The sequence below is a fragment of the Delphinus delphis genome, chromosome 9 (genome assembly GCF_949987515.2).
Source record: "Delphinus delphis chromosome 9, mDelDel1.2, whole genome shotgun sequence".
Classification (NCBI taxonomy): Eukaryota; Metazoa; Chordata; class Mammalia; order Artiodactyla; family Delphinidae; genus Delphinus; species Delphinus delphis.
Genome location: NC_082691.1, coordinates 4204862 through 4232819, shown reverse-complemented (window position 1 = coordinate 4232819; position 27958 = coordinate 4204862). Strand labels below are relative to the sequence as shown.

The 27958-nt window shown below is 52.5% G+C and overlaps 1 protein-coding gene across 5 annotated transcripts in view; it reads left to right on the top strand.

The window, feature by feature from the left end:
• Positions 1 to 333: 333 nt before the first annotated feature.
• The window catches only part of GRB10 (growth factor receptor bound protein 10), a 196770-nt gene continuing 169145 nt past the window's right edge, over positions 334 to 27958 (top strand). Inside the window, exons 1-2 of one of the 5 annotated variants that reach the window (XM_060020103.1) lie at positions 334 to 524; positions 1086 to 1161. The gene's annotated coding sequence lies outside the window, so the exon portion shown is untranslated. Of the gene's footprint in view, positions 525 to 610; positions 1181 to 1220; positions 1389 to 27958 lie in introns of those variants that run through there. The other 4 variants (XM_060020099.1, XM_060020100.1, XM_060020102.1 and 1 more) reach the window with 4 other exon arrangements.

Genomic DNA, 27958 nt, shown 5'->3' with positions numbered 1-27958 from the left:
CCCGGCGCCCCCGCCCGGCTGCGGGTCCCCAGCTCCCCGCGCCGGCCCTCGGCAGCAGCGGCGGCCTCCGGGAGCTCCGGCCCCGCGCCCCCCGCGCCCCGCCCTGCGTCCAGGCCGCGGCCCCGCCCGCGCTGGCGCCCCCGAGCGGTCCGGGCGGCGGCGGCGGCGGGAGGAGGAGCAGGAAAAGCGACCGGGGGAGGAGGCGGAGGCGGCGGAGGCGGAGGCGGCGGCGGCGGCGGCGGCGGCGGCGGGCGGGGCCGGGCGGGTTTAAAGCCCATCGAGGGGGTGGGGAGGCCGGGAGGAGGCAGGGAGGGACGCGAGCGGCGCGCCGCGGCGGGCTGGGCGCTCGGAGGCCGCGGAGACCCGCGCGGAGCCCAAAGTTTGCGCGCGGTCCCCGGGCGGCGGCGCGCGGGGGCCGGGACCGCCCTGCGCGCCGCCCTCGCCCCGCGGGACCCGCGCCGCCCCGGCCGCGCCGAGGGTCGCGGGCGGCCAGGCGGAGGCGGCCGGGAGCGGCGCCGCGGCAGGTACGGAGTTGGGCGGCGAGCGCGGCGCCAAGTTACTTTGTGGCCGGCCGGCGGGAGGGCGGCAGTCCCGGCGTCATTGTCTGCGCGCGGGCCGCCCGGGCCGGGGACGCCGGGCGCCGCGGGGGCGCGGCGGGCGGAAGGGCGTCGCCTCGGGCCGGGGTCTGCGGCGCGCGAGGGCGGGGACCGGGCGCGGCGCGCGGCGTCTGCGACCCCTGGGAGCCGGGGAGCCCGGGCGACGCCCGCTGGAGCCTTCCTGTCCGACGCCGGCGTCTCGCGGGCCGGACCGGGGCTGGGGCGGGGCTGGGGGCCGCGTCGCCGGGCGGTCAGGGCCGCGCTCCCGGGCCGCCCGGAGAGTGGGCGCCGCGCGCCCCTGCAGCCCCCGGTGCACCCGCGCCTGGGCGGTGGGGCCGGACCCTCCCGAGCCGGAGCGCGCCCGGGCCTGGGATCTTTCCCTCTGGTTCTGCCGGTGACCCCGCTGCCAGGGCCTAACCCCAAGTCGAGGGCGCGCGGGTTAGCGGCCCGCCAGCCGGGGAAATGTGATAAGAGCCGTGCCGTTCACAGAAGGCAGTTTCTGATGCAACTCTCGGCCTCTGCGATCTCCTCTCCCCACGCCTGCCTGGCGACGGCCCTCGAGCATGTGCGTTATGGAAATGAGGGTATTCTCCACTTTTTATTGTGTTCGTCTTGTCTTGGGGTTGGAAGAAACGCCAACTTTCTGTCGTTTGCACTGACGAGGCGGTGGGTCACGTAGGCGAGCCACAGGTGACTTGGCTCGGGCCCGGACCTTTTCGGCTGCTTTCTTGCAAACGTTGTCCCCAGCTTCATTCAAGAGATGCGAAGAAAAGACCCAAACAAGTAGCGCTCGTGAGTAAACACGCGTTATTGCACAACTTTCTCTTTGCTGCTGTTTGCGAGGCCAGGCCCAGGACACTTTGTTTCTGAAAATGCTGATTCAGCCGTTTGGAGCCCCCGAGTTTCAGAAATGGTGCTCTCTCTAACGTTTCGCTGAGTTTTACTAGGAACACATGTTAGCACGGCAACAGGCGTTGACTGGGGTTTACAGCACCAAGCTGGACGGTTTTCACAAGAGTTGACCTAGAGTTCCCTTCGTTCTTTCCAGGAGGAAAAATGGATAGGATCTAGGTTTCTGTAGCAAAAGAAATGCTGACTTCTGGCGATGGTGGTGTCTTTTACGGTAGTATTTTATTAGGGAAAAAGCTCTGAAACCGAAGTGTTTCCAGGAATGATGGTAGATGACTGCGTTTTTCGGTTAAAAATCAGAACTCTAGGATTACTGCATATAATATTTGAGTTTTACTGAGGACCCTTGAAAGAGAAGGACCACACAGGCCAACCCCAGGATTACAGGAAGAGAATTTGAGGACAGAGTCACACACCCAGCAAGCTGCTTGCGTAATTGAGAACTGTAACGAGGGATACTTCTGTAGCATTTCGCGTTTTGTGAGACGCGTTCAGACCCTAACTGCTTTTAATCCTCTACAGCCTCCTGCTACCCATTTTACAGGCATGGAAACTGAGGCTCATGAGATTAGTTGGCATGCCCAGGGTCACGGGGCCAGCAAGTGCCCGAGTTATCACCAGAGCCTAAGCTTTGGGTTTTTTTTTTTTTTTTTTTTAAGCTCTGTTAGGTTCATCCTTCTGTACAGGTGCATCTGCCTCTAAAAGAGAAACGGCCCGTCTCCTTGCCGGTCACACACCCGGAGAACCCAGGAGGCTCTGTTACCATTCCCGGGGCTCCCAGCCTTCCAGATTTTTGCCCTATCACCAGGCTATCATCAATGCCTTCTTTTGTCCACTCACTTTCTGTGCTTAAATCCACATTTATTTTGGTAGGAAACTTTGATACCCATGAACTAATGAGTCTGAAACAGTAGTTATGTTTATTGTAATTAAAATCATGTTTTAATAAAAGCTGTGTCCCGCTGAAGTCATGTATTGCGTATTGCCCACGGTCGGCACTGCTTTGGGGGCAGCATTGGACTGGGCAAAATGCCATTCATTGTGGTCCAGGAACGCGGAGCTGGGCATGGGCATGTTCATGCCAGCTACTCGTCCAGGGCTTGTAGGGTGGTGGCTGCCAGGATCGGAACCTGGGGCAGCCCTGGCCCAGTTACAGTGACCATCTCTGTGGCCGCTGACCCTCAAATGGGAGAGAGGAGCAAAGCCAGACTCTAAGAGCTATTCCATGAACTTTTGGTTTAGATGATGAGGCTGGTCTAAGACGTTACAACGTGTAGAAACCAGACTCCTGCTCGAACAAAGATTACCTGCCATGCCTTCACCTTCATCTGACAGCTTTAGAAATTCTAGGTTGGTATATTTGATAAAACCTAATGCTTTCAAGGCGACATAATTTAAGAAACTTATTTCCTTGGAGTTCTGTCCAACTCTTAACCACAAGGGAAGAGAACCGTGCACAGTGGTTGGCTGGCCTGCCTCTCAGAACTGTGAGACTGACCGCAGGGAATTCTGTCCTGCTTCATAGGGAGAAGCGTGTGCGTTTGCAGCTCGGGGTGTGATCCCTGTGTCTGTTTCTCAGGCCGTTAAACCAAGGTGGAATCGTGTGGGCCCATAAGGAGAAAACATTTGCTATGCCTTTCTTTTAAGTAATCAGTCATATGTTCAGAATTTAACTAACACTTCTCCTGCCGGTTGAGAATGTATTTCACCTGTCTTTACTTTTTGCTTAACTGTGGATGTATGGGAGATTATGGAAGACGTCAGGGCAATCAAGCGACTTGGTTGGCAAGGCTTGTCAAACTGGTGCTTTGGGGATCTGGGAACCTCCTCCAAGGCTAACTTCCTCCTGTGTGCTAACCTCCTCCTGTGTGCTAACTTCAGTGTCTGTAACTGATCACACCCATCCAGGCGCTGGCTGGCGTTTAGTTCGTGTTAGTGTTTTATGGCACATTTCTGGGGAGCTGGCTGTGCCCCCACCGTCTCCGTCCAGTGTCCGTGCTCCTGGTGACCGTGGATCTTGTTAAGTGTCAGGAGATGAAAGCAGGTGAAGCTTAAAATCGCCAGGCTGCTGGCTTTTCTTTAATAATGTAAGGCATGGTCTGACTGTTTGTTGAGCTGGCAACAAGCAAAGCCATGTCCCAGGGTTATCAGAAATCCTCCCAGAGGTAGACGTGAGTGCTTGTGACTTTCCGCTTTGGGGATATACCAACGCCAAAAAGCTATCCCTTTCTGCTCGTGCAGTGGGAGAGGTGGGCTTGAGAATGAGAGAAGCCTTGCTTGCCCAAGTGCTCCTTTGTCCATCTGTGAAAGGGATGGGTGTTGAGGTGGAGAGAGCTTCTCTGCCCCTTAAGTCTTAGTCTCGCTTGAGAATCCCTGTCCGGAATGCATGGGATGAAGTTGGTGGGTAATGACTGGATGCCACGGGGAAAACTAGGACATTGGTCCTGTTTCTCCACCGTTGAATTTACATGTGGATTGGGGGAGAGATTAGAAGACTGTTCTGATGGTCACAAATTGCAGTGCCTGAAAACATTCTTGAAGCTGATTGTCTTTTAAAAAAAAAAAAAAGACATCTTGTTCCCTTTTGCTTTGCCCGGGTGGACACCTGGTTCTTCCATTTACTAGCTGCGTGAGCGGGTTAACTAAGCTTATTGGTAAAATGAGAGTCACAGGGGTGCTGCCCTGTAGGGAGGGTGGGGTGCCTTTGGGATCGTGTGTACCTTGGCATGTGGCACGTGGGAGGGCTCAGAGACGCTGCTTCTGTGACACTGAGCCTGTCTCAGAGCAGCCCGTTGGCTTGGTTATGCTGTTTCCTATGGATGTGCAAGGTCTCTCTAGTAATCGGAAGGGAGACTCTGCTTTTTTTGTATTTTTGTCTCTGCACCCGTTAGCTGTACAAAACCTTGTGGCACTGACTGAAACTGGCTTTGAGCGCCAGTCACTGGGAGCGAGAAGCCTCTCCTGGCCGCTGAGTAGCCGACAGTTTGAACTGCCCACAGGTAGGATGCTATGAGCAGAGGCGGACAGGTGGGATGGAGACCTCGCCTGGCCGCAGACCACTTGAACCAGACCACGGGGAAGAGCAGGCGTCAAAAACTGGTTCTTTGTGACCAGGAGCGAGAGGTGGGCAGCGGCTGAGATGCACGGGCTCAGACCGGCTGTGGCGCCGGGCGTCTGCATGCAGACCGCTAGGTGCAGGCAGGTGGGGACACACGGCGTCTGTCTTCAGGACCCCGGGGTCTGGAGTCTGCAGAGACGCTTAGCCCAGCTGGGACTGAAGTGCACGTGGACTGCCGGTCCTGACGGGCTGGCTTTGCCCCAGGGAGCAGCTCCTGCACCCTGTCCCAGGGCTGTGTGCTGGGCGGCCCTACCTCTCCCTGAGGTCCGGCTGGGTTTTCGGGCCAGGTCAATGGGCCCGGGCCCCAGCAGCTGCAATCTCGCCTAGTAATGTGGGCTCACAAAGCACTTGGCACGGAAAGAGGTTGCTGTGTTTTGTCCTTCTTCACTGTGTTACTGTCACCACAACTGAAATCAAGGTGGGCAGCTGGGACCCTCCATTGTCCTTGCGCTGCCCCTGGAACTGCCCGGTGGCCTCCTGTCCGGCCCTGTCTGTGAGCTCTCTGGTGTCTCACTCTGCAAGAGAGAACCCTAAAGACCCCTGTCAGGTGGGCGCCAACAGGGAGGGGCCTTCAGCTAGCCTGGGTCACACTTGAGATGCTTCTCAGAGGAGAGAGACTCTGAGTACTCACTTTTCCAGCCAGCTGGGCCTTTGGTTTCCTTATTGTTTTGGAAACTTTCATCCCTGGGAGTGTCTTCTTCCAACCTTTTATGAGTTGCAAACATCCTTTAATCTAAAGACTTTTATTATGCCCCATATCTGATAGTAATCTTAGGGTTCCCTGCTCCAAGAAACTCATCGTGACCAAAAAGCTACTATGAACTGAGGGACGTTTAAATTCAGGAGTTTGTACGGTAGCATCATGCACGTGGGAGGTCTCCCCTGGCCTAAGGGTGATGCCTGCACTAGATGCAGGACACTGCTTAGGAGTCCTCCCGTGGGCTGGGAGGTTGAGCTGGGTGATGTCCTGGATGGACCGGCACGGTCTGTGACTGTGCTACCCAAGTTGCTTTTTCTGGAATGCCGCTATGCTCCTCTGAATAACTGTGTAGATCTCCTGGAGACCGCTCCAGGGTGTTTCTAGATAAAGGAGTGCATGAGACCTTCATGGCGTCTCCCTAGTGGAGGAAGGGTAAGGCAGGACAGCTTCTTGTTCCCTAGTTGGGCCATTCCTTAACTGCAGGCATGTCCTGGCCCTTCTCGCCACCGCGGGGCCTGCAGGGCCACGGTGGACACAGCCAGCCTCTGTCGTGTCCTGCTCTCCCCAGGTGGGGCCCCGTCTTCTGCTTTTCTGGCCTTCCCAAGCAAGTTCTGTCCATTTGAAGGGTCACTGGCTTTCTAATCCCTCAACACCCAGGGCAGACTTTGGAAATTTAGTTTTTTTAATCAGTGATAGATGTACATAGTTTAAAGAGTCAATGCCCCAGAAGTAACCAGGCTTATCAGCCGACCTTTTCTGTATTCACCTCCATGTTTCTAAGCAGATGTCTGTATAATGTATTGTAGTTCCTTGCTACCTTCCTTGCTGCCTCTCCACCCTCCCAGACCCCGGCTTCCCGTAGGATTCTTTGACTTCCCTGCTTAGAAGTTGAGGAGGCCGACCTCTGTCTGATCATCCTGACCTATACTTCCTGTCTCCCATTGTCTCTATGGTGAGATTGGCTGGACCGGCAGGCAGTGCTGACGCCATGGCAACAGCCCTAAACACTGCTGGTGGAGCCAGGTAGTGTGCTGTGATCACTTTCTCTGTCTTGCAGGATGCCTTGCTTTCTTCTGGAGTTGTATTTGCATTTGCTTAGTAGTTTAGGTACTTATCACTCTTGACCCCCACCTCCACTCCAGGCTGACACAGGTGTGCAAATATTCTCGCAGACACCGTAGGTATCCAGCCAGTTGTGTCTTTGGGAAGCAGCCTCTTGTGTGCCTTTCGTCCCCAGGTGCCTGGCTGCCCTCCAGGCTCCCTGCTCAGCTTTATCCCGGCCTCTTCCTTCCCCATCATCCTGAGCAGGCCCTTTGTTCTCTTCTTGGCTCTCATGATTCCTCTTTCCTGGTTTCTTCCCACGATTTGATGGAGACCATTCCGTTATAGCTTCCAAAAAAAGAGGTGAATGCACATTTTTGGAGTCCTTTTGCGTGTCTGAAAATGTCCTTACTGTACTCTTCACTCTTCAGTGTTTTTTCTTTTTCCTTTTTTTTTCATGTCTGGAAGCTTGTAGGATTTTCTCTTTGTGCCTTTATTCAGAAATCCCTTGTAGATGTGCCTGGTTGGGTGTCTGCGTCTATCGTGCAGGGTACATCAAGAGCCCCTTCAAGCTGGAAACTCAGATCCTTGGCGCTGGGACCTGGTTTTGAATTAATTCTTTCATTTCTTCTTTTTCCATCTTCCTCTTCTTTTTGTCTACAGTGGCTTTTATATGGGTATTAGCTGACCGGACTGGTTCTCTAATTACCTCTTGTCTCCTATTTGAATCTGTTGAGTTCTTCTAGGTTGTGGAGTATATCATCTAGACTTTTTAACCTTTTTACTGGATTTTAAATTTCTGTTTTCATTTTTAATTTCTAAGGACCTCTTTATTTCTTTTTTGATTAGTATTTGTATGTAGACTTTATTTATTTATTTATTTATTGTGGTACGCGGGCCTCTCACTGTTGTGGCCTCCCCCGTTGCGGAGCACAGGCTCCGGGCGCGCAGGCTCAGCGGCCATGGCTCACGGGCCCAGCCGCTCCGCGGCACGTGGGATCTTCCCGGACCGGGGCATGAACCCGCGTCCCCTGCGTCGGCAGGCGGACTCTCAACCACTGCGCCACCGGGGAAGCCCTAGACTTTATTTTTTGGAGCAGTTTTAGATCCACTGCAAAACTGAGCAGAAAATGGAGAGATTTACCCCCCTGTCCTCAAGCCTCTCCACTGTCAACATCCTCCACCACAGTGGGACGTCTGGTACAGTCAGTGAGCCTACAGCACAGCATCGTTACCCTGAATAATTATTCTTCTTTTAATGGTGCAATATTCTGATTTCATAGATGCATTATTTTTTTAAACCTCTTTCTGGATATATTAGTTACCTTTTTTTTTTCTTACATAGTTTCTTCTCTCCAATTTTTGCATTATTTATTTTCCTGCAGGTTTGGGTCTGGCGTACCCAGAAAGCAGAGCCTATGGCAGGCAAGAACTTGTGGGTGTGTTTTATGTTTTATTTGGACGTGCAGGGCTAGGGAGGCAGCGGTGAGGGAAGGGGGGGCCCTGGGGCTGGTCCCCAGGCGGCTGCCTGGGCAATTGAGGGAGCCCGTGGTCCATATTGTGATTCCCCAGACGATCCTGGGGGCGGCAGGGGGGAGGGGAAGAGCTTCCAGTCGGTGCCCATTCCCTCCATGGAGCCCTGGGCGCGAGCCTGCAGGTGCTGGGTGCAGGCCATGTGGGCAGGCCGTCCCAGGCCTTGGGACTTGTCGCGCCTGAGCCCCGGTGGTCGCCCCAGCAGCGGCCAGACAGAGACACAGACAGGCGAGGCTGATGGGGTGGTGTCTGACCCATTAGGCTTTGCTTAGATGTTGGGGGCCCTGCTGTGCCGTCCACGTTCAAAGGCGTCCCTGGGAGGCTGATGGTGGGCCTCGGGGTACGGCTGTCTGGTTGCCCCGTTGTGTGGGGAGCCCCCGGTGCTCCAGTTTTGGGTCTTTTCTCCTCGGAAGGGGCCAGACTGTCTGAAGAAGCCTCTTTTCATCCCCGCGATGTGGGTCTGGGAGCCCTGGAGCCGTCAGCCGTCCCATCAGAGTCAGCAGCACTGACCACCTGTGCTCAGTGTGGTACCGGAGGCCACAGCCCTGTCGCTGCTTCAGGAGAGAAACCCACCTGCTGGTGGTGCGAGCGGGGCACCGAGGGGTCCAGCCGAGCCCTGGACTTTCTGAGCGCTCTTGCTTCCTTGCTCCTGACACTTGGGCCTTGTGCTGTGTGGGGCCCCATCTCCTCTTCTGGCCTGGCGTTCAGCACACGCCATCCAGCCTTTATGCCTTTTAAAAGACTCCCTTTGGAGGCCCTCTGTTCCCAGCCCAGAGGCTTCAGGGTGCGTGTGACCAGGCCGAGGAGCGCACGTCCAGGTTGAGAGCAGCGGGGTGGGGGAGGCCGGCACACCTAAGCCACCACCTCGAGGAGCAGCAGACAGGCCTCAGGTGTGGATCCCGAAGGAGAGCTGGGTCTCCCCTGCCAGTGACTGGCTCTGGGACCGTAGGAGAGTTAATCGCTGAGCTCTGAGCACTGTGATTTCCTCGGGATTCTCAGGGTTGCATCCCGTGGCTCGGTTCCCTCTGCAGCATCTCCACCTCCCGGAGAGGCCAGGCCTTGCCCTTGGGGTTGGATGCCCTGCTCTCAGCTGCTCTCAGAACTGGCCTCCACGGCTTTCATTTGATTGACTTCAAAATATTAAAATAACGTGGCCCTGCTCACCGTGGAGCCCCTCTTCTGGCCACTTTGTCCTGGGAGCTGCACATTGGTGGCTTCTCTGCGTCTGAACACAGCACCTCGATGCCACTGCCCACCCCCCCCCCCGCCAGCTCCCCGCTCCCCAGTCCCCGTACCTGTGAACGTGGTTCAGCATCCAAGTTTACTGTTCTAAGTGCCATCCCAGCCCTTCCCGCCATGCACTTCAGGAGGGAGGACTGTGGTGTCCTTACTAGCTCGGTCGCCTTGTGCAGGTCACTTACGCCGAGCCTTCTTTTTTCCTTCGTTTGCTTCAGGGTTGTGTTCACATTTGTGTATACAGAGTTGTATGTGTGATGAATTTAAAGCGACCAGCACAGTGCCTGCTCCACAGGCAGTACTGTTATTTCCTTTGTATTGTTTTAAAGGGAGCCCCGCTTTCTGCGTGACATCCAGTAGCTTTGCACTTGCGGCTTCAAGAAATAGCCTTTCCCTTCCTTCCCTTCCTCGCTGGGAGGGCTGTGAGAGGATTCTGACCCCGGAAAACCAGAACTGGCTGGCCTGGGTGGGCACACGACCCCCCTCCCCCAGGTGAGGGGAGCGAGTGGAGGTACCCAGTCACATGTCTGCTTGATGTTGGGTCTGAGATTCCCCCCACCCGGGGCTCTGCATGGTTTCACGGGCGGGTCAGGAGGATTTTGGCATCTGACAGTGGCCAGTGTGTCCTTGTCCATCAGGGTGCAGGTAGCCCGGGGGGTTGTGGATGGGATAACGGAGGGAGGAAGGGGTTCTTTGGGATTGCCTTGAGAACCGGGGATCCAGGGCATGCGGAGCCTTGGGGCATGACCTTGTCACATGGAGTTTGGTCCTGGGATTCCTGTAGTGAGCCTCGACCAGGCTGTGCGCTGCCCTTTCCTTAAAAGTGCCGTCCCCTTGAAGTGGAGGAGTGTGGTCCTAGGACGGGGGGCCGGGGTTCCGCCGCAGGGTCCTGTGTGCACGTGATGGGGTGAGTCCTATCGGGCACGTTTGGGAGGCAGGGTGGTACCCACTCTTGCGGGGTTGTCTTCCACCCTTCTCCGCGTTAGAGCACATTAGGCTGTGTCTAGGGGTGCTCGGGACCCCAGGATCCGTTTTTCTATTCTGAAGGCTCCTGACTGGGGCGGAGCCGCGCGGACCCTGGTCGCGCTCCTGCCCTGCGCACTGCGCCCTACTTCTTAGTACCCGAGCCCTGGCTGCGGGAGTGCAGCGACCCCGTGCGGCGGCTCCGGCACAACCTGTAGCGGGCTGGCACCAGGATGCGCCGGAGTCCAGCCCACGGTGAGCTCTGTTCTGGTCCACGCCCCGGCCGGGAGGGGCCAGCCCGGGGTCACCTGCACAGGCCCTGGCGGTCAGCGGCGCACCGTCCTCGCTGCGCCTTTTGGTGGTGGAGGGTCTCCGAGGGGCGCGCGTTCTTGGAAGCGCGACTCCTGGACCGGTCTCAGGCCGTGCCGCCGCCGGAATCCAGGATCCCACGGCCTCTGTGGACGTTAGCCAGGGGACGGTGTTATGTAACCATTTGTAATCTTCATTGTTTAATGTGTAACAAGTAGTAACTGCACCCAGATAAGCGCGTCCACTATCTCTTAGCCGAGTGGAGGGCAGTGGGTGTGGGAACCAGCTGGGGAAACGAACAGATGGGGCTTCTGGGAGAACGGGACTTTTTTCTCTGCTGAAAATGGAATGCCAAGACCTGGCTGGACTTCTTTTTTTTTTTTTTTAACATCTTTATTGAAGTATAATTGCTTTACAATCGTGTGTTAGTTTCTGCTTTATAACAAAGTGAGTCAGCTATATATATACATATATCCCCATGTCCCCTCCCTCTTGCGTCTCCCTCCCACCCTCCCTATCCCACCCCTCTAGGTGGTCACAGAGCACCGAGCTGATCTCCCTGTGCTATGTGGCTGCTTCCCACTAGCGATCTATTCTACATTTGGTAGTGTATATATGTCCATGCCTGGCTGGACTTCCTGTAACCTCGATGGCATGTGTAATCTGGCCTCAAAGCCTCGGATAAACACATCTGGTCATGTTGCGTCTTTGCTCGTGAGCCTACGCTCTCATTGGGGGACACCTCTTGGACCATTAAGGTCAAGTGAGGCAGATGTCGGGGAGATCTCACCGTCTTGATGGGGTCCAACTAATTGCCCCAAGCGCAGGTGGGACTTCCTTGCCCGCCCACTTCAGAAAACAATCCGACCACCTGTTAACACGTGGCTTGTCCCTTTGATCAGCTGCCACTTGTCGGTTGGTGGCAGGAGTCCCTGCCAGGGTGTTGATAGAGGTCTCACTGGAGGCACAGCGCACAGGTAGCTATTGTCCTGCTGTCTGTACTGCCAGAGGTCTCCCTCCCAGTGAGTGAGCAGGAAGTGGGCGCCTTCGCTCTTTGGTCTCTGTAAGGATGAAAGGCCACCGGCGACCGATCAGGGGTTTTGATGATGCCCCAAGGTGCTGAGCTTCAGGTGCAGTTAGACGTGGCCCCCCGGGGACCAGGCCACTGCCTTGACTCTGGTGCATGTCTCTGCTCCTGGGCCTTCAGTGGGGCTGTCCCTGTGTGCCGTGGAAGCCGGTCATGACCCCTCTTTAGCTGGGACCCACGAGCTCCGTGTGTTGGGTGGGGATGCAGGTGGCTCGTGGGGAATTTGCTCTCCTCTCCGGAGCATCGGGTGGCGAAGACCCACAGAAGAACACTTACTTAAAATTTGGGGTACTGTACGCTGAGGTATGGTCTCCTTGTGGGGTGCAGCGGGCGTCAGGGTGAAGCAGGGACCACGGGTACTGCCCTGGAGGGTTGCTCAGGATGTGTACTCGCTGCTGAAAAATGCACTCGATAGAATTAACAGGTTCCACTATCTGTTCATTTTCATTGGGGGTTCGAGGAATTCCTGAATGGAATTTCCCTGGCTGCGTCTGGGAGCTGGCTTCTGAGTGCGGTGCTGGTGGCACCTTGGCTCTTGGTCTGTTTGTAAATCACATTTGGCCCCTGTGGCCATGGAAGACCCAGTGGAGGGTCCGTGCTCAAGTCGGGGAAGGGTTTTGAAGACTGCTCCAGATGGCTGAGGGCCTGCTGCATCCGTCCTTGGACAGATGCTGGAGGAGCCTGTCTGCCTCCTTCGTCTGGGCCCGCCCCACTTAGGCTGAAAGCGGGGCCTCCTTTGGAGGAAGGGGAACCGCAGCAGAGGGATGGTGTGCGTTCACCCAGCAATAAAGAAGTGATATAAATAAGCTTCAAGGATATATTGTACAGTGCAGGGAATATAGCCAATATTTTATAGTAAGTATAAGTGGAGAATAATCTATAAAAATGTTGATCACATTGTTGTACACCTGAAACTAATAAAATACGGTAAATCAAGTATACCTCAATTAAAAAAAAAAAAGTGATGTGTGTTTTTCACTTATTTTCCTGGAGGGCACTGGCAAATTTCAGTATGGACACAGGTTAAATATGAACAGTGGCTGAAAACAGCACTTCTTAAACTTCAGGATACCCATGAATCTCCTAGGGATGCTGTTAAATGCAGGTTCCAGTTCAGTGAGATGGGTGGGGCCTGACCACCCACATCTCTGTCCAGTTCCCAGGCCACACACCTGCTGCTGGTCAGGGCCTTGTTCTGTGTACCAAAGTCGATGCATTTCCTCTCCCTTTATCTTCAGGTTCTTTTTCTCTAGAAATTCTCTGAAAAGGACACTTTACCTTCCTTGTAAGAGCTGTTATCACTGATACTATTACTTTAGTCTGAGAATTTTGCTGAGAATTTTTAGTGATTAGCCCTACGTTGTTATATGTGGCATTCTGTTTTGTTTTATTTATTTTGTGCGCTTTTTAAGATTAATTTAAAAAAATTTAATATAATTTATAAAGGTTACACTCCATTTACAATTATTACAAAGTATTGGCTATGTTCCCCATGCTGTACAATACATCCTTAAGCCTATCTTACACCCAGTAGGTTGTACCTCCCCCTCTCCCCACCCCTGTATTGCCCCTCTTTCCCCCACAGGTAGCCACTAGTTTGTTCTCTGTATCTGTGAGTCTTCTTCTCTTGTTATATTCACTAGTTTGTTGTATTTGTTAGATTCCACAGATAAGTGATATCAAACAGTATTTGTCTTTCTCTGTCTGACTCATTTCACTTAGCATAATACCCTCCAAGTCCATCCATGTTGCTGCAAATGCCACTGTATCCTTTTTTATGGCTGAGTAGTATTCCACTTATACGTGGCATTTGTAAATGTGCCCATACTTTATTCCATTTATGAATATGGGCACAGAGTCCTGCTTTGACATTCACTTGGGTTGCCGTGGGTTTTATTCAGTGGTTTCTCTTTTGTTTATGATGAGAGAGAACTTTGAGAAAGGTTTGCAGCCTTTTGCATGGTCTAGAAGCCCTGCCTGCTTTCATTTTAGGAATGTAGGGTTTGTGGCCCCATTGTGGCCTTACTGCTCTTGAGGCCCTGCTTAGCACCTTTACGTCTCAGCATCGGGTGAAAACCCCGGGTGACCTCAGGTTGTGGAGAGAGACAAGTTCTGTGTCCCTAGGAGACTCCCTGTCCGTCTTCTGTCAGCCTGAGCTTTGCCCTCTACTGGATCCTGGGGCCAGGTGGTCTTTCCCATTAGGGGAGGTGGCCTTACGGCAGCTTTAGTCTTACTTGCATCTGTGAGCCTGTGTCCTCTGGGTCAGGCTCCACTCTGCAGTGTCACCTCTTCTTCTACCTTTTGAAGAATTCTGCCACCAACATCCTTCCTTCGATAACGAGCCCTTGGGAATTTTTGTGTTCTTGCCTCCTCGTTGGTCAACACGTGCATTGAAGGACCCCGTGGGGCTTTGGACTTCGCTCCTTTGTCGTCTTTTATCAAGCATTGTGGTGATGTTGAACAACTTAGTGTTTCTTGAAGGTTAACACGTGCCACAAGGCAGACTCTTTTCCGCAGGGGCTGCACCATACTGCATTCCCATCAGCTGTGCACAAGTGTTTCAATTTCTCCCAAATCTACACTAATACTTGGTAATGTCCAATTTTTCTTTGTCTTTTTCCTTTCTTCCTTCCTCCCTCCCTCCCTCCCTTCCATCCTTCTTTCCTTCCTTCCTTCCTTATAATAGCTGTCCTAATAGGTATGAAGTGGTATCTCACTGTGGTCTAGATTTTCTTCTTCAGTTGTTGGCACTCTCCATCTATCCTGGATATTAATCCCCTATCAGATATATGACTTGTAACTATTTTGTCCCTTTCTGTGGGTTATCTTTTCACTCTCTTGTCTAATAGTACATAAAAGTTTGTAATTTTGATGAAGTTCAATTTATCTATTTTTTTAAATTATTTTTGGAGTATAGTTGATTTACAGTGTTGTGTTAGTTTCTGCTGTACAGCAAAGTGAATCATTTATACATATACATATATCCACTCTTTTTTAGACTCTGTTCTCAGATAGATCATTACAGAGTATTGAGTAGAGTTCCCTGTGCTATACAGTACCTTCTTATTAGTTATCTATTTTATATATGTGTGTGTATGTCAATCCCAACCTCCCAATTTATTCCTCCCTCCCTCCCCCCTTGGTAACTATACATTTGTTTTCTACATCTGTGACTCTGTTTCTGTTTTGTAGATAGGTTCATTTGTACCATTTTTTTAGATTCCACATATAAGCGATGACATAAGATATTTATCTTTGTCTGACTGACTTCACTCAGTATGACAATCTTTAGGTCCGTCCATGTCACTGCAAATGGCATTATTTCATTCTTTTTTATGGCTGAGTAATATTCCATTATATATATGTGCCACATCTTCTTTATCCATTCATCTGCTGATGGACATTTAGGTTGCTTCCATGTCCTGGCTATTGTAAATAGTGCTGCAGTGAATGTTGGAGTACACGTATCTTTTTGAATTATGATTTTCTCTGGATATATGCCCAGGAGTGGGGTCATATGGTACCTCTATTTTTAGTTTTTTAAGGAACCTCCATACAGTTCTCCATAGTGGCTGTACCAGTTTACATTCCCACCAACAGTGTAGGAGGGTTCCCTTTTCTCCACACCCTCTCCAGCATTTGTTTGTAGATTTTTTTGATGATGACTATTCTGACCGGTGTGAGGTGATACCTCATTGTAGTTTTTTTATTTTTTAATTCATTTATTTTTTTATTATTTTTGGCTGTGTTGGGTCTTCATTGCTGCGCGTGGGCTTTCTCTAGTTGCTGCGAGCGGGGGCTACAGTTCGTTGCGGTGCGTGTGCTTCTCATTGCGGTGGCTTCTCTTGTTGCGGAGCATGGGTTCTAGGCACACGGGCTTCAGTAGTTGTGGCATGCAGGCTTCAGTAGTTGTGGCCCACTGGCTCTAGAGAGCAGGTTGTGTAGTTGTGGAGCATGGGCTTAGCTGCTCCACGGCATGTGGGATCTCCCCAGACCAGGGCACGAACCCGTGTCCCCTGCATTGGCAGGCGGATTCTTAACCACTGTGCCACCAGGGAAGTCCCTTATTGTAGTTTTGATTTGCATTTCTCTAATAATTAGTGACAATCATCTCTTCATGTGCTTTTTAGCCATCTGTATGTTGTCTTTGGAGAGATGTCTATCTAGATCTTCTGGCCATTTTTTTGACTGGGTTGTTTGTTTCTTTGATATTGAGCTGCATGAGCTGCTTGTATGTTATGGAGATTAATCCCTTGTTGGTTGATTCGTTGGCAAATCTTTTCTCCCATTCTGTGGGTTGCCTTTTCATTTTGTTTATGGTTTCCTCTGCTTTGCAAAAGCTTTTAAATTTAATGAGGTCCCGTTTGTTTATTTTTGTTTTTATTTCCATTACTCTAGGAGGTGGATCAAAAAAGATCTTGCTGCGATTTCTGTCAGAGAGTGTTCTTCCTGTTGTGTCCTTTACTTTTGGTGTCCTATCCATGAAGTCATTTCTAAATCCAGTGTCACGAAGATATTCCCCTCTGTGTTCTAAGAGTTCTAGTTTTAGCTCTTATGTTTAGGTCTTTGATCCATTTTGAGTTAGTTTTTGTTTATGGGTAATGTAAGGGTTCACTTCATTTTCTTGCATGTGGATATCCAGTTTCCCCAGAATCATTTGTTGAAAATACTGTCCTTTCCCCATTGAATGGTTTTGGCATCTTGTTGAAAATTTACCCAGCATATGTGTGAGGGTTTATTTCTGGGCTCTCTGTTCTATTCCATTAGTCTATGTTTGTTCTCATGCCAATACTACACTGTCTTGATTACTTTGTAGTAAGTTCTGAAATCAGGAAATGTGAGTTTTCCAACTTTGTTCTTCTTTTTCAAGATTGTCTTGGCTATTCAGGGTCCCTTGAGAACCCGTATAAATTTTAGGATGGCCTTTTCTATTTCTGTAAAAATGCCAGCGGGATTTTGATAGGGATTGCATTGAGTGTGTAGATTGTTTTAACATTTGATATTTGATATTACGTTTTCCAGTCCATGATTTAGAGATGTCTCTTCTTATTTATGTCTTCTTTATATTCATATAGAAATGTTTTATAGTTTTTCAGTGCACAAGTGTTTTGCCTCTTGGTTTAAATTTACTCTTAATTATTTGATTATTCTTGCTATTGTAAATGAAATTGTTCTCTTAATTTCCTTTTCAGATTGCTCGTTGTTGGGACATAGAAACACAACTGATTTTTGCATGTCGATTTTCTATTCTGTAACTCTGATACATTTATTAACTCTAATACTTTCTTGTGAGTATGTGTCATTTTTAAGGTTTTCGACATATAAGATTATGTCATCTGCAAACAAATAATTTTAGTTCTTCCTTTCCGTTTTGGATACCTTTTATTTCTTTTTCTTGCCTGCTCTAGCTAGAACCTCTAACACTATGTTAAATAAAGTGTTGAATGTGGACATCCTTGTCTTGTTCCTGATCTTAGAAGAAAACTTGCACTCTTTCACCACTGAGTTATGGTGTTGGCTGTGGGTTTTCATATATGAAAAGCTTCTTCTGTGGCTGAACATATCCTTGAGGAGGTTCCACGCACGCTTCGGAAAAATGTGTGTTCTCCTGTGGTTCGGGGGAGTGTTCCGTGTGCATCTGTGATGTTCAGTTGGTTTGCAGTTTTTCAGGTTCTCTGTTTCTTAGTGACCTTCTGTCTGGTTGTTCCCTCCATTACTGAGAGTGGAGTGTCACAGTCTCCACCTAGTAGTATCGTCCATCAGTCTGTCTCTCCCTTCAGTTGTGTCAGTGTTTACTTCATATATTTTGAGGCTCTTTTCTCAATACATCATGTCCTTCTTTGTCTTCTGTAATAGTTTTGACTTACAGTATGTTTTGTCTGATGTCGGTATAGTGACCCCAGGTTTCTCTCTCTCTCTCTCTTTTTTAATATTAACATTCCCATCTTTTTACTTTCAACCTGATTGTGTCTTTAGATCTAAAGTGAGTCTCAGCATATGGTTGGATTATGTGGGTTGTGTTTTTTTTTTTTTTTTCCTTCATTCTGTCAACATCTGCCTTTTGACTGGAGGGTTTAATCTATTTACATTTAAAGTAATTACCGATAAGGAAGAACATCTGCCATTTTTCTGTTTTTTGGTTTGTGCATCTCTTCTAGCTTTCTGTCCTTTATTTCTCTAGAATCCTTTCGTCTTAGAATGATCCTTATGTTTTAAGAAAGACTGCTAAGGTGTGAACAGTCACAGAGTAAATTACATTTAGGAGAACGTTTTACAAAACACCCAAACTTGAGTTGGTTTTTATGGGACCCTTGCTCTCCCACTGCCGCTGGGCTGGGGTGATGGAGAGGGGTCTGCAGAACTCCAGAACTGCTGGGACGAGATCCCGTGCTGCTGTTTGGGAAGGAACAGAACAAGAACTGGACTGGGTGGGGGTGGATTCCTTCTGCGTAGCTCTGAGTTTACAGGGTTGCATGTGTTCTTCTGGACCACACTGCAAGAGAGAGAGAGTCTTCCTTCTGCAGATGGGGAAATGGGAGCCCTTACAGTCAGATGCCTTGTTCAGGGTCAAGTGGGCATTAGTGGGAGAGTTAGAATTGCCCTCTCAGGTCTTTGGACGCCAACTCCATCATTCTCTGTATCCCTGGATGCCACCACGGAAGGAGGAGGTGGTGTGTTTCCACCAACGAATGCATAAGGATGTGTGTGGCCGTGTAACCTAGCAGGACCCCGTGGGGCCTTCCCGGGACAGGCCTTCCTCATATCCTCTGCTTTAGCTCCTCTCTGAATTACCTAGATAATAGTATTTGATGCACATTTCCTGAGTTTTGCAGATGTGAAAACTATCCCCACCAAATGGAAGAACTACTTGATGACCACGAGCCCATAGCCGCAGGTCTCCTGGAGCCTAAGGACTGATAAGGTGAACTCCCATAACACCGTCCTGTAGCCTCACCATCAGCCAATCAGAGAATTATGCGCAGGCTGATCACATACCCTACGACCCGCCCTCTCGCTTGGCCGCAACTCTTCTCTCGAGGCTTTTCGGGGCGTGAGCCACCACACCTCCTTGCATGGCCCTGCAGTAAACCTTCCTCTGCTCCAGACTCCGACGTTTCAGTTGTTTGGCCTCACTGTGTGTCGGGCACACAGACTTGCATTAACAGTGAGAGGAAGGACCTTGTCCAAGATGTGTATTCTTTGCTCTCAGCATGTGTAAACATTAAAGGAAAATGTAAGTAAATTCATTGCACGGTGCCTGGCACACAGCAGGTCTTCATCCATTTCCCTTTCCCTGGGGGAATTTTTCAGGAAAGATTCTGTGTTCTTGACAGTCCTAGGACTCTTGGGTTCAGGATGGTCTAGGAGCTATTAAATCTAGAGGCAGGGGTGCGTTTTGCCCTGTTTCGTGATGTAACGTCATTTCACCTTTGTTTCCAGGCCAGGTGGCCACCTTGTAGCTTTGCGTGTTGCAGCAAAGGCCTTGGGTTTTGAGGCCTTATGGAGGCTGGAACCCCTCTTGCCCCACCAAGCTCACAGTTCTGTCCTTTCTTTATTTCTCACAACACTGGCGATCGTTGGGGGTGATTGCCAGGGTGAAGGAGGCCTCCTGCATGGGTCTCCATCCCCCGAGGCAATCTCACTTAGGCTCCGGTACGTTACTGCCGGCTTTCAGGGCACACAGATGCCATTTGAGTTCGCTGGACTTCTTTTTTTTTTTTGCGGCACAGGCGCCGGACGCGCAGGCTCAGCGGCCACGGCTCACGGGCCCAGCCGCTCCGCGGCATGTGGGATCTTCCCAGACCGGGGCACAAACCGGTGTCCTCTGCATCGGCAGGTGGACTCTCAACCACTGCGCCACCAGGGAAGTCCTCACTGGACTTCTTAAAGCCTGGCAGGGTCACGTGGGGCCTTCCCGAGGTGAGGACGTGCACGCAGGCACTGGTCCTCTTGGGTCTGTGCAGGGTAGGACTCCTGAGGCTGGAGATAACAGGTATTACAGAGGCTCTTGCCCTATTTAGAAGAGTCAATCTCATGTCCTCAGGTCAGCAATAGATCCTCTTTCCCCTTCTTAAGCGGGGTGCAGCCCCGGGATTGGTAATCCTCCCGCGGGAGCCCGGAGCGGGGAGACACCGTGGTCCCAGGGCCGTGGGCTCCCTGGTCGCGGGAAGGAAGCGCCCCCTGGATCAGCGCTGTTGGGGGCAGGGGTGTATTGTCGCTGTTGCCTTCGGAGCTGCCCTGCACTCTGGGTCTGCACTCGGCTCCCCGGGGTGGGGGGGGGGCCTGCCCGGCCTGCGGCTGTTCTAGAACTCTGCTTGAAAACTGGAAATACTGGACGTGTGACATTTCCCTCTGCTGCAGCCCATTTGGTGGCTTATTTGGGGGGGGGGAGCGGCGAGGGGGGAGGGAAGAAGGTGCTGAGTGACTCAGAGCCTTGCATCTTGCCAGAATCAGCAAGGGACCAGCCACAGTCAGAGGGGACGAGCCGGGTCCCCCTGTGCACCTGGAGGAGAGTGCCCTCCACGTGGGCTCTGGCTGGCGACCCTTTACAGGGCCACGTCTGGGGTTCAGTCTCATTTTGAAGAAAATGCGAAGGGAGGAAGAAGTCTCTGTGGGTCTTGTCCCAGGAGAGACAGGAGAGCTGGGGGCCTCAGGATTGGGGCTGGGACTGTCCCCCTGTGGGCAGGGCCTGGCCTGGGCGCCGTGGCTGCTTTCAGGAACGCTTGACGCTCTTACAGGTGGCAGAAGACCTCGAAGAGCTTCTGTTCACGTGGCCCTGTGTATTGCTATTTATCATTTTAGAAATGAAGATAGAAATTTAAAAAATACTGTTCTGTAAAAAGAATAATAAACTCACTATATGTAAACCTAAGCAACATCTTTTAAGAAAAAATAACTATTTTTCGAAACAACAGAAGTTTAATGAGACTGACAGCATTTTACATGTTGTAAATCCCTTTCCCGTCTGGCAGGGAGGGGGTCCTGGGCTCAGCTTTGCTTCAGTCACGTGTCATGTGGCCTCCAGGAAGCTCTGGGATGCAGTCGGGAGGGACCAAGAAGGAAGGGACAGGTCACATCGTGCCGTCTTGCAGGAGGTTTTGGAACAGGGGCTCAAGATGCTGGGGTCCCTGCCCCCTGGGGAAGCTGGAGGAGTGCCCGGCAGGGGCACCAGCAGTCCCTTTGATTGGTTGCTTGTTTCTGTTGTGTCACCTGTAGCTCAGAGAGGCCTGAAGCCTCCAGGTCCAGAGTTATGGAGGCCACATAAAGGGGAGCCTGGGTCTTCAGTCTCCTGGCATTCTCAGGCTCTTTGGGGGGTTAAATGAAGTATGGAAGCCAAGTGGAAATGATGGTGCCAGGAGCCACGTGTCAGCTGAGGTGACCTGCGCTGCTCAGATGGGTCTGGGGAGTGGGTGCGGGTGTCCGCCTCCACGGGGTGGCAGGAAGCTGTGCACGACCGTCCAGGCTGCGAAGTGCGGGCGGTTCCGATGTCAGGTCCAGCTGCGTTTGCTGAGCGCGTCCTGCCCGCGTGTCACCCGGTGTGGGCTGCCCTGTCCTAGGTCACGGTTACAGGCGGGGAGTCTAAAGAGTCTCAGGTGCCTCCAGGAGCACCTTGGAGCCAAGGAAATTTCTCCAGCGGAGACCAGGAAGGCAGAGGGAGGTGGCGCTTTTTATCGGATGCGGAAAGCGCGAGCTGTGATGAAGCACAGGGACCGGCGTTCTCTTCCTTCTGCCCTCTTCCTGCTGGGGCATCGGAAGGCCCGGGATGCCCGCAGCCTGGGGGGCACGAAGGGCCCCAGTGTGCTGCTTGGAGACCTCAGAACCCGCGGGGTGAGGGTGGGAGCCGCAGGCCAGGGCCTGAGCGCCTGCAGGGTGGGGGGCCGGGCAGTCTTGGCCACGGGGCCTGTTTTTCCTCTGTTGGGTTGAGCTGTTTTTACTCACAACACTTCTGACACCAAATGTCAGGTTTTGTCCTCCCGACATCAGTTCTCCGACTGTCCGGGCACCAGTTGGGTGTCCTACAACTCGGCTCAGCTCTGACACTGTCTGCCTGGAGGGAGAATCGGATTTCATAGGTTAAAGGGCTTGAAACTACCCCGAGGGATTGTAAGGGGCACAGCTCGGGAACAGACAAACGGGAGCAACGCATGAGGTGAGGTATGGGGGTGGGGTGCACCCCTCCCAGCCCCCCAGAGTGTTCACCAGCTGGGAATCTCCCTGAACCCTGTCCTTGAGCGGTTTTTGTGGAGGTTCCAGTCGGCAGGTATGATTAACTCATTGGCCGTTGAATTAATTGAATTCATTGAGACTGAGATGAGCTCAGTCTCCAGCCCCTCTCCCCCACTGGAGGCCATAGGATGAGGCTGCAAGTTCCAACCCTCTAACTATGCCCCCGCCTTTTGGTGACCAGCCCCGATCCGATCCTGAAGCTGTTTAGGGGCCCCCAGCTGCCTGTCACCTCATCAGCGTACAGAAGACACCACTCTGGGGATCTCCGGAGTTTGAGGGGCTGTGCCCCAGGAACTGGGATGAGACCAGATACTCATTTATTCCTTTAGCATCCAGGTAACGTGTGAGAGCCTCAGAGCACATCCTTGGGGTGTCGACACCCGGTGAGCTTGGGAAGCGTGAAGGGCAAGGGCCGGGAGGAACATGGGATCTACATTTGCACAGAAGCCTGTTCCAGTCGCTAACCCAAGTGGTTTTGGTCACAATGGAAGATTCCTTCTTGAGTCTTGATACTGTCTTTCCTCCCGTGAAGCCCCCTGTGTGGAGTGATGGCTGACCTTTTCTGAGCATTGGGCCTCACAGCCGTGGCAGACAATAGAATTCTAAGAAGATTTAGTAATCTTTATAGGAGACCATTTGAAGTTAGTCTGTTGTGACTATTTTCATAGTTCACATTGCCGGGAGAAGGAGAATGAGATGCAAGGTGTGAATTTTGATGCCGGAACTGAAGTCTGAATTAGCTTTGCGGTGGGAGAGGCAGCCTCGCCCCTCAGACTCTGTCCACGTGAGGAACAGTAAATATTCTGAGGTGCACTCACCTGAATGCAGAGGTGGGCTTCAGAGTGATGTGACGCCAGGCCCCCAGTCGCCGTCTCACTGGTGAATAAGCTCCCCCTTTTCCCTTTCCTTTGCCTCTGTTCCGAGGGGCAAACTTTCCCAGACGGGAGGGGGGACCTGATCTTTGGTCAGTGATGTGTGAATGGCTAGAATTCCTAAAGAAGTTAGCGCTTGTTTAGGGCTGGTCCCCGTGGGGATCATCAACAGCTGAGGGTCCCCTGCTGGATACCTGAGAACAAGTTCATTTCGAAGGTGTTTCAGCCCGTGAGTGCTGTTTTTGCAGAACTGATAAAGGCAACGATCGGGCACCCGTGCCGCAAGCTGTTTCTCTTCCCACATTATTGTTCCAGGGTCTTGACAGTGATTTGGCCACACGCCTGTATCTTGCATGGATCGCCCTGAAAACAAGGTTAGGGACCATGTTCTGATGGTGCTGTAACTCTTAAGTGCTAAGGTTGAGAACACAGTGCGCACTCCATGCATGTTGGGGGAGTTGGATTCAGGAGAATTCGGGAGAAAAGTCACGAATTTCAGGGCCCAGGTGAGCATGTGAAAAGGTGGTTAAGGAAGGGGGCACCAAGCATTCGGCGGTCGGCTGTGAACTCCCGGGTTGATGAAAGACTCGGGGTGGTGCACCGTCTTCAGCGACAGAACTGGCATGGAAAGAACACGCTCTTCCTTCAGGGGAATCGATTCTAAACTGAGATTTATTTGGGGGTCGAGGTAGCAGTGTGAGTCTTCACCCTTTCTACACAAATGACTGCAGCCGGGTAAAAACAGAATTGACTGCCTAGCCCCCCACATTGGCTTTTCGTACTACAGACCGTTTGTACTATTGCAGGTCGTCTCCTTCACTTACGTGAAGGAGAAGGGCCCCAGCTTCACCCCGTGTCTGCGTTGTCCTGGCACAGCCATTCCTAAGTCGGGGGGAACAAGTGCCGGGCCAGGAGAGGATGCAGGCTGGGTGTGTGTGATGTGGCCGCTGTGTCTGCAGTTTGGAGAACCCAGCACTTTTTTACCCAAGTAAACCCTCACTCCGCAGGTGCGTGTCTGAGGCCCTCCTCACACAGAGCGGGAGCCTGAGGTGCAGAATGCCCCAGGGGTTCTGCTGCTCACGGGGCCGTCTCCCCGGTCCCAGGCACTCGGAACCGGGTCACTGGTACATGACAAGGGCACAGTGGGTGGATGGGCAAGGATGGAAAGGTGCAGTGAGGGCCAGGAGGGTCTGCTCCGCCCGGCACCCCTGTTGGTCCAGGCTCCAGCCCCGCCGCAGGCTACGTTGTGAACAGGTTGATGACTTGAGCTGATGACCGGGCCGGAGCAGGGTGGTCAGGCCCCATCGGGGTGAGCTCACTGGTAGGTAGGATCTGGGAGATGACTTTGATAGAACCGTGCGTGAGCTGTTCCTGGGGGCCTGAGCCATGCCTGCGGCGTGGCCGAGGGCTGCGGGGTCAGCAGGAGGGGCTGCTCGTGGTGGCTGCCACGCCGTGACATCCATGGGACCGGTGGACGTGGACCCAGGAGACCAGAGGCCGGCTCACGTGCCCGACCAGAACATTCTGCTTGCCGGGGAGCGGCCCGAGTGTCCCGAGTGAGGGGCCCCATGGGAGAGGAGAGCCTGTCGCCCGTGGGCGGTGCCTGGGGTAGCCTGGGCCAGGGTGTGGGGTTGGGGAGCAGCAGATGAGCCTTCCTGTCCCTCCTGAGCAGCTGTGCTGGGGGACGTGGGCAGGGTGTGTCCCCTGCCTAATCTGGGGGCGCTGCTGTCACACAACTGGGGCTTAGACAACACACACTCCCCTCCCACAGCGTTGGAGGCTGGACGGCCTAGATCAAGGCACCGGCAGATTCAGTGTCTGGCGAGGGCCTCTTTCTGGTTTGCGGACGCCGTCTCCTCCCGTGGTGGACGTACAGTACACGCTGGCTCTCTGGTGTCTTCTTTGCCTCCTTCCAGTTTTACTGAGATGTAATTGACATGCGGCACCCTAGACGCGTAAGGTGTAGGGCGTAATGATCTGGCCGACGGCCATCGTGAAATGACCACAGTATGTTTAGTGAACATCCGATCGTCTCATACAGAGACAAAGTAAAAGGGAAGAAAAAGTACTTTTCCCTTATCATGAGAACTCTGTCAACTTTGTACATAATGTGAGCAATGCTGATTACGTTAACCATGTTGTACATTACATCTGGGCTCTTCCTCCAAGGGCCTAATCCCATTATGGAGACCCCACCCTCATGACCTCATCTCACCCAGTGAACTCCCAAAGGCCCCACCTCCTAACACCATCACCTTGGAGGCTCGGGGTTCAACGTGTGGATTTGGGGGCACACAGCGATGCAACCAATGACAGCCTTTCGGGGGTCCCATTCCTGCCTGTGCCATCCCTTCAGGATTCAGGTGTCCTTGTGGCTGGGGCATTGGGAGCTGGCTGGGCTGCGCTGCTCTCTGGCCACTGGGAGGGCTGACTGGCCAGCGGGAAGCTGCTGACAGGGCTGAGCACAGACGGAGGAGGACTCATCACACAGAGACAATGAGAAGTCATTAAGGGTCCATGCTGTTAGATTTTCTAAAAGTAATAGCAGTAGATGAAATTGTTAAACGTGGTAGTTTCGAATATGCCTACAACTGGGTCAGTGTTCAGCCCCACCAGATCCACCCACCACGCGTCATAGTGCATTTCAGAGCCGCTGGTCATCGTATCCCGAGCCTTAATGCTTTGGGTAAATCCTAGGTGTCTGATCCTTCCTCACATCTCGACTTCTGAGCTGAGGGACCAGCCTGTAATACCTTATCCTGGAAACCTAGAACCCACAGTCATGACTTAACTGCATGTGCTGGACGATCCAGAGGAAGGAAAGATGTTTCTCTTTGAAAGTAGAAGGTCTCGAGCTGGGGGCTGGACTTCGGGGTGCACCCTGTGACTTGGCGAATGTTGATAACGGGCTGTTGGCAGAGTGGCGATAGAGCTTTGGAACCAGATTGACTCTGTTTGACTCTGTTCCCTGTCAATTTATTCAGTGAGGAGGGGAGAAATCCTAACCAGCTGTTGGCCGAGCCTCCTTCATGTGAAACCATTGCTTGCCTGAACGATAAGTCCTGTGCTTTCTCCACGAGCTATAGCGTGTTCACTTACTTTCCTGTTATCCTGTTTTTTCTTTAACCTCTTGAGGGAAGAAAGAAAGTGCAAAAGAAAGATAAAGAAAAGAAAATAGAGGCAAATACTTTGCATTTCTAGAAACAGCATGTCCAAAGGACCCGCGGAAGCACTTAATGGCCTCATTGTTGGAGGGAGAGGGCAGGAATCCTCTGGAATTCCTAGAATGGGCGGGAGAAGCTGCTGCCGGAGCAGAGGGAGGGAGACCGCTAGGAGAGCCGGGGTGCGGGGCAGGGAGCGAGGAGAAGCAGGCAGGACCACTGGTCTGAACCTTGACTACAGTTCTTCCTAGAAAGACAAATGTTAATTCTGCATAAGGAATTCGCATTCCTCATTGTGAAAACTCCAACCCAGAAGTCTGCAGAGTAGAGTTTCTCTCGCTCTCTGTTCATCCTGGTGGCCTCCTGCCGGTCAGAGTTGTTCTGGGTCTTTTTCTGTCAAATTCCTGGACAGGCCCATGCACGTTACTTTCCTCCTTTTGACACGAGCATTGCCTTAGCTCTTAGCCCTTTCCCTCATCCATCTGCTAGTCACCCTTTGTCAAGTGCTGCCTCTGCCTTGTGAGGAGCACTTGTGGGAGTTGCATCGTTCAGTCCTCGAGTGAGCTTGGGACTCTTTCATTCTCATCACAGGGCTGAGAAGTTGAGGCCTTGGAGGAGGCAGGCTGCTCCCTGGGGCTGAGCCAGGCCCTCGCTTTGTGGGGTTCGCCTACCAGCCCAGAGAATCCCTGCCCTGGAAGACTGTCACCAGGCTCCCACTGGGATGTGTTTTCATGTGCTCAACAAAGCTTTGAACCCTTGGCCTTTGCTGAGAGCTGAGGACGTTACAGTGTCCAGGACAGATGTGGTCCCCGGCTACAGAGTGGCTCCGTGGTGGGGACACAGACACAGTGTCAGTAGCAGGAAAGCGGCCCCAGCACCCCTGGATGTGTTTGCAGGACCAGCAGGGTCCCAGGGCCGGGACAGGGTGGAGAGGAGGTGGGGAGGGTGTTACCAAACTGAACACAGGCCCGCTCGCCTGAGTGCTGCAAAACCCATCAACAGACAGTGGGTTGTGGTGAAGGAAAGGACAGCGTTTATATTGCAGGCGCCACGTAAGGAGAACGGGCAGCTCGCACTCAAAAGACCCCCAACTCCCGGATGGCTTTCAGGGAAGGGGTTTTCAAGGGCAACATTTGGGGTGAGGGTTGCAGCTTCTGATTCATTGGTGGTGAGGTGACAGGAATCTTCAGCACCAACCTTCTGGTTCCAGCCAGTCTGGGGTCTACGCTTTTGCTCAGCATGTAGTCACCGTCCTCCACCTGGGGTGTGAGGGAGGGTCTTAGTTTCTGCAGAGCAACTCAAAGATATACGTCAGATTGTTACGTTTGTTTATCCCTTGAGACGGAGCTAGGACTCTGTTTTATTGATAAACTATTTTCATTACTTTTCTCGCTGGACTGCTTTTCCTTTGTTTCTGTATCTCCTCCCTTCCCTAATTAGTAACTGCTTGAGTCTGCTCTTTGGAACTCAGGGAAGCCCTAGGAGACTAAAGCCTTTTTCTACAAACAAGGAACGGGGACATAGAGGGGCTTTTGTACCCGGGAGGTCCCCGAAGGGTCCTGCTCGGTTTCAGTCCCCCCTTTTCTTTGTTAACTCTTCAATCTTGAGGGGAACAGGTGCACAACTAGAAAGGGAATAACGTTTTGGATAGAGAGGTTAATCAAAAACTTGGCAGGGGAATTTGGTTTTATTGGAACTCAGTTTCAAGGGGAGGAGGAAGAAAGGTGGGGTCACCCCTGAGAGAGGACACAGAACCTGCAAGGGCCACAAGGAGGGAAGCGGCAGGACTTGGGGGAGGCCGGTGGCAGGGTGGATCTTGGGTCAGCACTCCCTGGGAGCCTGAAGGGGACGCAGGGCCCCCGGGTCTGGGCTGGTGGCTGTTGGTGGGTGGTGGGGTGTGTCTGAAGCCCACTGCTGGCTTGAGAGGGGGTGAAGATGCAGCGGGTGTTGGGAGCTGGGTCCAGGTGAGATGGGAGTGGTGGCCTGGCGTAGGAAGGCAGTGGGTGGATTTCAGGTGCTTCTGACAAAATTAAGTAGCCTGGTGGGCTGCACGGACGGGAGGTGCGAGAGGCAGGAAGGCTGGAGGCACCCCGGGTTCTGCATGCGTGCCTGGTGGGAGCCGATGCTGGGAGCTGCAGCGGGTGGTATCGAGCAGGTGTGTCTGGGTTGTTTCCAGCTCTCCCGTCGCACACGTGCGGGTGAGGAT